Raw genomic sequence first — 10243 nt, forward strand, 5'->3', positions numbered from 1 at the left:
TGCAGGCAACTGAGTAAACAAGTCATCGAAGTCATCCTCACCTTGGGCCCATATCTGTTTTTTTGTCATGTTACAGCTGCATCTGTGATGCTCCAGCCTGTCCTGATGTTTTTCTTTAAGTGTTACACTTATGTTGTCATACGTGCACAGTCGTTTAAGTTTGGTGATGAGTTAAGCCCACCTGAGTCATCTAGGTGTTCCAATGACGAGTTTGTGACAACGAAAGTGGAGCTGAAACTAAGGATGGGCAGATCGATCCCGTGGTATCGATATATCGATACTCACAAGCTACTCATTTGGTATCGATGTTCTTTTATAAATATCGATACTAACTAAAAAAAAATAAAATTGGGGTGTATGCATCACTTTCCGCCGTTTTAGATTAGTTACTGTGCCAAGACACCCCTATACCTGGCGGCGTACTGAGCTGGCCCATGTCACGTGACAGGAGATAGGGAATGAGCATCAACCTGCAACATAGCCTGCGCCGAGCCGACACAGTCAGCAAAAGGCAGAGCCGGAGGAAATAATCAGCCAGAGACGCAATCGTGTTAAAGCAGAAAATGTGAATATGATACGATTTCTGAAAAGCAATCTGAGACTTCAGTAAAGTGTGATAACATACCTCAAGTGCACTAAAGGTGTGATGGTGTCAGACATTGTTCTAATTATTTTTTTATGGAACAACTGTCTTATGCAGGTTTAAAGGATAAGGAAATCCTAGTAATCAATTGACCATAATACATTGTATATAAATGGTCTGTATTTGTCTTAAATGTAATAATATTTTGACTGACAAAAATTGCCAGTAAGAAATGAACGGTATCGGTATCGGGATCGATATCGATGAAAATACAAGAAAAAGTATCGGTATCGTATCGAATCCCAAAAGTGTGGTATCGCCCATCCTTAGCTGAAACTGCAAAAAAATGGCGAATTCCATTCAGAAGGCTGTAGTGCCACAATACTTCCAATAACAGCTTATTGGTCTTGCTGCATTTTTTGGGCCAGTTCTGAAGACCGATTTCTGACACTTTTTATCGTGTATGCCAAGAAAACCCAATCAAGCCATTCCTCCTGCTCCATCACAGCCCATTCCCAGTATTACAAAGCCTTTTGAACACACAGTGTCAGGGTCTTGGGTATTGTTTTGGTGTTCTTTGTTGGTTGTTTTTCCCTGTCCCTGGTCTGTTCTTTCTCCAGGGGGCATGGTGCCGCCACTTTCCTATAGCTGTTAGGAAAGTTGCACCTATTGCTAATCAACTGGCTATTTAGGCCCTGGGCTTCTGGCCACCAGTGGCTGACCATTTTGTCAGTGTTGTGGTAAATGTGGACTGTTACTTGCCCTTTTGTTTGAGATTCAGGAGTTATAATCATTTTTGTTTTCTGCTCAAGTTCACTATGCCTCCCTCCTTTGGAAAAGGAATGAAAAGGATCTTTTACACATTCCGAGCGTCTTTATCTTGCTGCATTGAGGCTTCTTTTGGTTTCAATAAACCCTATATTGAGACCTAGTTGGCTGTTTTCTGTTGGCATTGGAGTCCTGATCAAGCTAAATCTTAACACAGTCCTTGTTGGCACGGTCCACTTCCTAAAATGAAGTGGGGACATCAGTATTTGTTTAGCTTGCTGTGTACAACCACTTGTTATCCAGAAGCCATTATGCTGCGTAATTTGAAAGCCAAAGCTGTCATTAAGGCTTTTGTTAGTTTCTTTTCCACCTTTAACATGTCCAAATCGCCAAGCATCACCAGAACTTCAAGGTTCTTGGCTTCTATCCATCCTTAGGGTTTGTAGACACAAGTCCCAGGTGTGATTCAGTCTCTATTCTGCTTGTGTTAAATCAACTGAATTGGTATGACTTAATCTATGGTCGTCTTGGTCATCCTTATGTAACAGGGCCTTTGTGTTATAATGCATTATAACGCGTTTAATTACACAAAATATGGTCCGTTGAATGCTCAGCTGTCAGAAATACAGAATTTCCGGTCTTTAGTAATGGGTTTGGGAACTCCAACCTGCATTTCTTCTTCTGTGGTGCCCCTATAAAAGTGATGGCAATCCCTCTGCCTCTCCCCTTTTGCACATAACTCTTGTGGGAGAGGAACTCGAGCGGGCTGTTAACTGTCGATCAATGTTATTATTTGTTGTGGCCAGAATAAAGAGAATCCTGGATACGAGAGTCTCATTAAACACAACGCAGAGTTCCCCCAGTTACACTTAGCAGCAGGAGGGTCCCCCTACATGAGCCTGTTCCTGCTCAAGGTTTCTTCCTGTTAAAGGGGAGTTTTTCCTTGCCACTGTTGCTTGTCTGGGGTTAGGCCCTGGGATTCTGGAAAGCGCCTTGAAACAATTTTGATTGTATAAGACGCTATATAAATAAAGATTGATTGATTACTTACCCCAAAGAGATCCAGGAACCAAAGGGAGAAGGAGCGACAGTGAAGTCGACCTTTGACACAGGACGAGATTCTGGATCGGCGGTGGACAGACTCTTAATCGTACTGCCGCACTAATCAAACTTTGTGTGGTTCCTCCACTATACAGTCATGCTGTGCTCTGAATCCTGGTACTGTACTACCATCTAAACACATAAAAATTTTGTTGTGGAAAGGAGGCCTTTAATGTAGTCAAGTGTGACTTTGACCGGTTCACAGTCACTTACCTTGGTAAGCAAGTAGGTCAGGGTCAGGTGCATCCTGTTAAGAACAAAATCCAGGCTACCTTAGCACATCTTGTCCCCCAAACTAGATTTGAGCTCCGCTGTTTTGGATTGTAGTTTCTAAAGAAACTTCTTTGATGTTACTCCTCTCACTAGCCTAACCAGCATGAAAAAACCTGTGGTTACCTGAAAGTTAACATGCCTTCCAGCCCTACGGTGGTATGAGAAAGTTTGGGCACCCTTGACAATTGGCATTATTTTTATTCACCAATCATTGGGTGTTTTAATTCACAACTTAATTTTGATATATCAAATAACTGATGAACACAATCATATTTCAGCAATAAGGTTTATTGGGTTAACAGAAAATGTGCAATATGCCCCAAAACAAAAAAAGGCCTGTGCATAAATTTGGGCACCTTAATAGAAAAATCATATTAGTATTTAGTAGAGCCTCCTTTTGCAAAAATAACAGCCTGTATGAGTGTCTGGATCCTGGATGATGGTATTTTGGCCCATTCCACCTGGCAAATCCTCTGCAATTCAGTGATGTTTGAAGGATTCCGAGCATGGACAGCCTGCTTCAATCATCCCACAGATTCTCGATGATATTCAAATCTGGGGACTGGGATGGCCATTCCAAAACATTGGGCCAGATTCACGAAACGTTCTTACGAACAAATTTGTTCTTAAATCCCATTTACGAACATTTTACGAAGATTGTGGCATTCACCAATTTCTTCTTATCCTGGATTTATGCGTAGGTAAGAACAAATCCTACGAACACTCAGGAGTACTCTTACGCACATTTCAGTGCCGACATGTTGGCATGGTTGTGTTTTCTTCTCTTATGGAGTTCAATAAAATTCAATATTACAATGATAATTATGTCATATTTATTTATTTCCTATTTTTGGTGATTCACGGAGAATTTTAAAATTACGTAAATGTGCCAATGACTTAACTTTAATCAACCAAATTGGAAACCATGCCAAAACTGTCTTTTTATTTGATTTTATCTTGATTTATTTTATTAGGGGATCGAGGATATGCCCTGGCTCCCTGGTTGTTGACACCACTGACCAACCCTCAGACTTGTTATGTCATATATTAAAAACGACCAACACAACCATTCGATTCGTGAAAAGTTATAATGTATTAATTCTTCACCCAGATTACAACACCATATTTCCCCCCCCCGTAAAACACTCCACTCAATTATAGGTCTGTACCACAGTTCCTTGATGCCTCCGTGCTGTGTGACCGCATGCCATTCGTAGGTTTCCCACCGTTGGAATGTTTGCGGTCCATAAATGTCCTCCGAAAGCGCAGTGGTGTGTCCAGAGGCCTCTACGAGTGAAAAGTTCAAAAGAAAAAAAAAGTATAATCCGAGGACGGCGTCCACGATTAAAATGTTGAATAATAATCCAATCTGGGCGGAAAGGTGTCCATCAGGTTGCTGCCAATCGGCCATATAGTTGAAAAAAACAACTTTCCGTCCCACTGTGTGTCGCTCCTTATGTCTCCGCGGGAGTTCTCCATGTTGATTGCCAATTAACATCAGCTGGGCACCTGCAGTTCGCGGGAACTTCTCCCTCATGAACCCCACCCGTACAACAAATGGGGAACATTATAAACAGTTTTTATACATCCATCACAGACTCCACAGGAAATTTTATTCAATCAGATGCATGCGCGCAGTCGCTCCACCATTGAACGCACCGTAGGCATTTTAAAGGGGCGCTGGATGTGTTTGGACACAGAGCCACAACCCCTTGAGGATGTGTGTCCTGACGCAATGATGGGGTCAGACTGCAGGCACGCGGTTCACATTTGAGCGCGATTAATTGCCCGTTTGTGAATAAAATGCATTATTGTCACAATTTTAGCCATCCTTTCTTGATTGTTCAACACGGCGTCAGAAATCAGGCGTGGAGAGGCAAGCTTTGGGCATTTTGCTGCTTTTTGCTCTGTCTACAGGGTCCTGCTGCAGTTCCTTTTATGGCAATTGGTGGGCGGTGACTTATACTAATCATATGTTAATTAGACTCACCTGGCACGCGCTTTCAACTTACGAACAGTTGGCATTCATCAATCTAAGAACACAGCTGCGAACAATTCTGGGGCTTACGAACGCGTTGGTGAATCCGACGTAGGGTTTTCTTAAGGAACTTCTTAAGAACAACTTAAGAAAGAATCTAAGAAGATTCTTAAGAACATATTGGTGAATCTGGCCCATTGTTCTTATTCCTCTGCATGAATGCTTGGGAAGATTTTGAGCAATGTTTGGGGTCATTGGGCCAGATTCACGAAGCGTTCTTACTAACAAATTTGTTCTTAAGTCCCACTTACGAACAGTTTACGAAGATTGTGGCATTCACCAATTTCTTCTTATCCTGGATTTATTCGTAGGTAAGAACAAATCCTACGAACACTCAGGAGTACTCTTGCGCACATTTCAGTGCCGACATGTTGGTATGGTTGGGTTTTCTTCTCTTGTGCAGTTCAATAAAATTCAATATTACAATGATAATTCTGTCATATTTATTTATTTATTTGTTTATTTCCTATTTTTGGTGATTTACGGAGAATTTTAAAATTACGTAAATGTGCCAATGACTTAACATTAATCAACCAAATTGGAAACCATGCCAAAACTGTCTTTTTATTTGACTTTATCTTGATTTATTTTATTAGAGGATCGAGGGTATGCCCTAGCTCCCTAGTTGTTGACACCACTGACCAACCCTCAGACTCCACAGGAAATTGTATTCAATCAGATGCATGCGCGCAGTCGCTCCAGCATTGAACGCACCATCGGCATGTTAAAGGGGCGCTGGATGTGTTTGGACACAGAGCCACAACCCCGTGAGGATGTGCGTCCTGACGCAATGATGGGGCCAGACTGCAGGCACGCGGTTCACGTTCGAGCGCGATTAATTGCCCGTTTGTGAATAAAATGCATTATTGTCACAATCCGAGCACAGGTTTTACACGTTTATTTTTTTTTACATTCTTATTTTTTTACATTCTCGTTGATTTCTTTAAGCGTGTTGGCTATAGTCATCAGGGTTGAGGCAATTTTATCAAGCGTGTTAGCCATCCTTTCTTGATTGTTCAACATGGCGTCAGAAATCAGGGGTGGAGAGGCAAGCTTTGGGCATTTCGCTTTGGGCATTTTTCTGCTTTTTGCTCTGTCGACAGGGTCCTGCTGCAGTTCCTTTTATGGGCATTAGTGGGCGGTGACTTATGCTAATCGTATGTTAATTAGACTCACCTGGCACGCGCTTTCAACTTACGAACAGATGGCATTCATCAATCTAAGAACACAGCTGCGAACAATTCTGGGGCTTACGAACGCGTTGGTGAATCCGACGTAGGGTTTTCTTAAGAAACTTCTTAAACACAACTTAAGAAAGAATCTAAGAAGATTCTTAAGAACATATTGGTGAATCTGGCCCATTGTCTTGTTGAAACACCCATCCCCGGCGCAACTTCAACTTTGTGACAGACTCTTGAACATTATTCTCAAGAATTTGCTGATACTGAGGGAAATCCATGCGACCCTCAATTTTAACAAGATTCCCAGTACCAGCACTGGCCACACAGCCCCACAGCATGATGGAACCTCCACCAAATTTTACTGTGGGAAGCAGGTGTTTTTCTTCGAATTCTGTGTTCTTTTGCCGTCATGCATATCGCCTCTTGTTGTGACCAAAAAATTCAATTTTTGTTTCATCAGTTCACAGTATCTTATTACTAAATGATATTGGCTTGTCCAAATGTTCTTTCGCATACCTCAGGCGACTCAGTTTGTGGCGACTGAAGAAAAGGCTTCTTCCGCATCACTCTTCCGTACAGCCTTTCCTTGTGCAAATTGTGCTGTATTGTTGACTGATGCACAGCGACACTGTCTGCAGCAAGATATCCTTGCAAGTCTTTGGAGGTGGTCTGTTGGTTGTTTTTAACCATTCTGACCATCCTTCGTCTTTGCATATCTGCACTTTTTCTTGGCCTACCACTTCTGGGCTTAACTGTGCCTTATATGCCTTAAAGAACTGTGCCTGTGTCACACTCTGCTCCAGCCCGTGGACTCAGTACTTTTCCACTGCCCTGCTCACACCACACCCTCTGATCACCACACCTGCTCTCAGTCACTGATCACACACATGCTCTCAGTCACTGATCACACACCTGCTCTCACTCATCAATCAGCTCACCTACCAGTATACAGTATATTCTCCAGCCTCACACTCACTCGGTGCCAGATTGTTCTCTGCAATGCAAGACCTTCCAGCGTTTACCTGCCTGTCTTGCCTGTGTACGACCTACCTGTTCTGCATGACCCCTGGTAAATTAACTCTGTCTTCTGTTTTGACCACGAGCTCAGCCAGTCTCCCTCTGGATTGTTTGCCTCATTTTGCCTGCCTCCCGGTTACTGAACTTTTGCCTGCCTCGACCAAGTCCACTGCCCCGCCCTTGAACTGTTTTTTGTATGCCAGATTGCAGTTAATAAACCTGTTAACTGATCATCAGTTCATTGCCTGTTTTGTACTGCACTTGGGTCCATACCATACCCGTCACAGTACAATCTGGCCAGTCATGGACCCAGCAGAACCACCATCACCACGGGATCGGTTTGAAAGAATCGAGGGAGTGCTCATGCTTCATGAGCAGTGGATGGAGGAGGCGGCTGCCCATGCCCGACAAGCTGCGGAGGCCCAAGCCAGGGCCATCACAGCCCTCACAGCTCAACTGCAACAGCTGACCTCCACCCTTTCCTCTCCAGAGGCCACAGTCTCTGCACCAGCACCTCCACCTCCTGCTCCAGTTCCAGCGCTGCCGAGGATGATATCAGAACCCCGACTGGGGGCCCCAGAGCGCTACAATGGGGATCCCAAGCTCTGTCGTCCCTTCCTGACTTCCTGTTCTCTGCTCTTCAGTCTGCAGCCACACACATTTGCCACTGAGGGAGCCAAGGTGGCATACGTCATCAGCAACCTGACAGGAAGAGCTCTCCTCTGGGGAACTGCAGAGTGGGAGAGGCAGACTCCTGCCTGTGCTTCATTCCAGGCCTTCTCGGAGGAGCTGCGCAAGGTCTTCAGGCTGGGAGCTACGGGTCCTGATGGCACTTCTGAGCTCCTCTCCATATGGCAGGGGAATCAGTCCGTGGCAGATTACTCCATCGACTTCCGGACCAAGGCTCGTCAGAGTGACTGGAACCTGGCTACACTCCGGGATGCCTTTCTGCATGGTTTAGCAGAATATGTCAAGGACGAACTGGTTTCTTATCCTCTACCTGCCACACTGGATGAACTCATCGAGCTCAGCACTCGACTGGATCTCCGTGTCGGGGCCCGGAGAAGAGAAAGGAGACAGAACCCCGCGCTTTCCACGGCAGCTCACCGCCTGAATTTCCCCTCCGCTTCTGCCCGTTCCTGCTGACCCAGAACCGATGCAACTGGGTCGCACCAGACTCACACCAGAGGAGCGTCAGCGTCGCCAGATGGGGAACCTCTGTATGTACTGCGGGCAATATGGACATTTTATCTCTCTCTGTCCGTTAAAAGGCAGAGCTCCCCAGTGAATGAGGAAGTCCTGGTGAGTCATGTGGGAGGGAAATCTTCCTCTCAGATTAAACCCCCCCTCTTTCTAGCCAAGCTGCTTCTCGCCGATGACTCTCACACCCTGGCCACCTTCATTGACTCCGGTTCTGATGGCAATATTATGGACGAGGGCTTGGCTATGCAACTCGGGCTAGAGAGGATTCCCCTCAACCCAGCGATTCCTGCCAGGGCCCTGGATGGTCATCTTCTGGGAACGGTTGCCCACCAGACTGCCCCTGTTCACATGCTGATTTCTGGTAACCATCATGAGACCATCCAGTTTCATCTCCTGCCCTCATTCCAACGTTCCTCTGATCCTGGGCTTTCCATGGCTCCGCAAACACAACCCGCATGTTGACTGGACCACAGCCACTATCCCCAGCTGGAGCGGTTTCTGCCACCAGGTCTGCCTTCGGGATGCATCAATGCCGCGCCAGACTACGCTCTCCAGCACCTGCCTGGACCTGGCCAGAGTCCCTGCTGAGTACCACGACCTCAGGGAGGTGTTCAGTAAGGCCAAAGCTACCTCGCTGCCCCCCCACCGCCCTTATGACTGCTGTATTGATCTGAAGCCTGGCACGTCACCTCCTAAGGGGCGCCTCTACTCTGTCTGGTCCAGAGCGGGAGGCCATGGAGAACTATATTAATGACTCTCTGGCTGCTGGAATCATACGCCCGTCCTCATCCCCTGCAGGGGCAGGATTCTTTTTTGTGGACAAGAAGGACAAGACCCTGCGCCCTTGCATTGATTACAGGGGTCTCAACGACATCACTATCAAGAACCGGTACCCCCTACCACTCATTTCCTCTGCCTATGAGCTACTTCAAGGGGCCAAGATCTTCACCAAGCTTGACCTTCGTAATGCCTACCACCTCGTATGCATCAGGGAGGGGGACGAGTGGAAGACTGCCTTCAACACCCCCACTGGACATTATGAATATTTGGTGATGCCATTCGGTCTCACCAATGCCCCCACTGTCTTCCAAGCCTTGGTGAATGATGTCCTCTGGGACATCATCAATAAATATGTGTTTGTCTACTTGGATGACATTCTTATCTTCTCCACCTGCCTTGAGGATCACATTCACCATGTCAGGACGGTGTTGCAGCGCCTCCTGGAGAATTCGCTGTTTGTCAAGGTTGAGAAATGCGAGTTCCACACCCAGTCGGTGGCCTTTCTTGGCTACATTGTGGCCGAGGGACTCTTGGAGATGGATCCTGCTAAGGTGGAGGTGGTAAAGTCCTGGCCAGTTCCTGAGACCCGTAAGCAACTGCAGCGTTTCCTGGGTTTTGCAAACTTATCGACGCTTCATCCGGAACTATAGCTACATTGCTGCTCCCCTCACCATGTTGACCTCCCCTAAGAGTCCCTTCCGCTGGTCCCACACTGCAGACTCTGCTTTCCAGACCCTGAAGAACCGGTTCAGCTCAGCACCCATCCTCCAGGTCCCGGACATTGAACGACAGTTTGTTGTGGAGATGGATGCTTCCGATGTTGGAGTGGGTGCAGTCCTGTCTCAGCGACCAGCAGGTGACCAGAAACTCCATCCATGTGCCTTCTTCTCTCGGCGTCTTTCACCGGCCGAGAGAAATTATGACATTGGCAATCGGGAGCTTCTGGCTGTCAAGCTGGCCCTAGAGGAGTGGCGACACTGGCTTGAAGGGACTAAGCAGCCCTTCTTAGTTTGGACAGATCACAAGAACCTTGAGTACATCCGAACTGCTAAGAGACTCAACTCCCGACAGGCACGATGGGCCCTCTTCTTCACCAGGTTTGATTTCTCCCTCTCCTACAGACCCGGCTCCCGCAATGTCAAACCAGACGCATTGTCACACCAGTTTCAGAGAGAGGGGGATGAATCCATCTCTGCAGACACCATTCTACCGTCTCCTTGTGTTGTCGCATCCCTGACGTGGGAGATCGAGGAGAGGGTGAGAACCTCTACAGAGGGGGAGGCTGGTCCCAGTGCTTGC

This window comes from Takifugu flavidus, chromosome 8 (genome assembly GCF_003711565.1).
Source record: "Takifugu flavidus isolate HTHZ2018 chromosome 8, ASM371156v2, whole genome shotgun sequence".
NCBI classification, from domain to species: domain Eukaryota; kingdom Metazoa; phylum Chordata; class Actinopteri; order Tetraodontiformes; family Tetraodontidae; genus Takifugu; species Takifugu flavidus.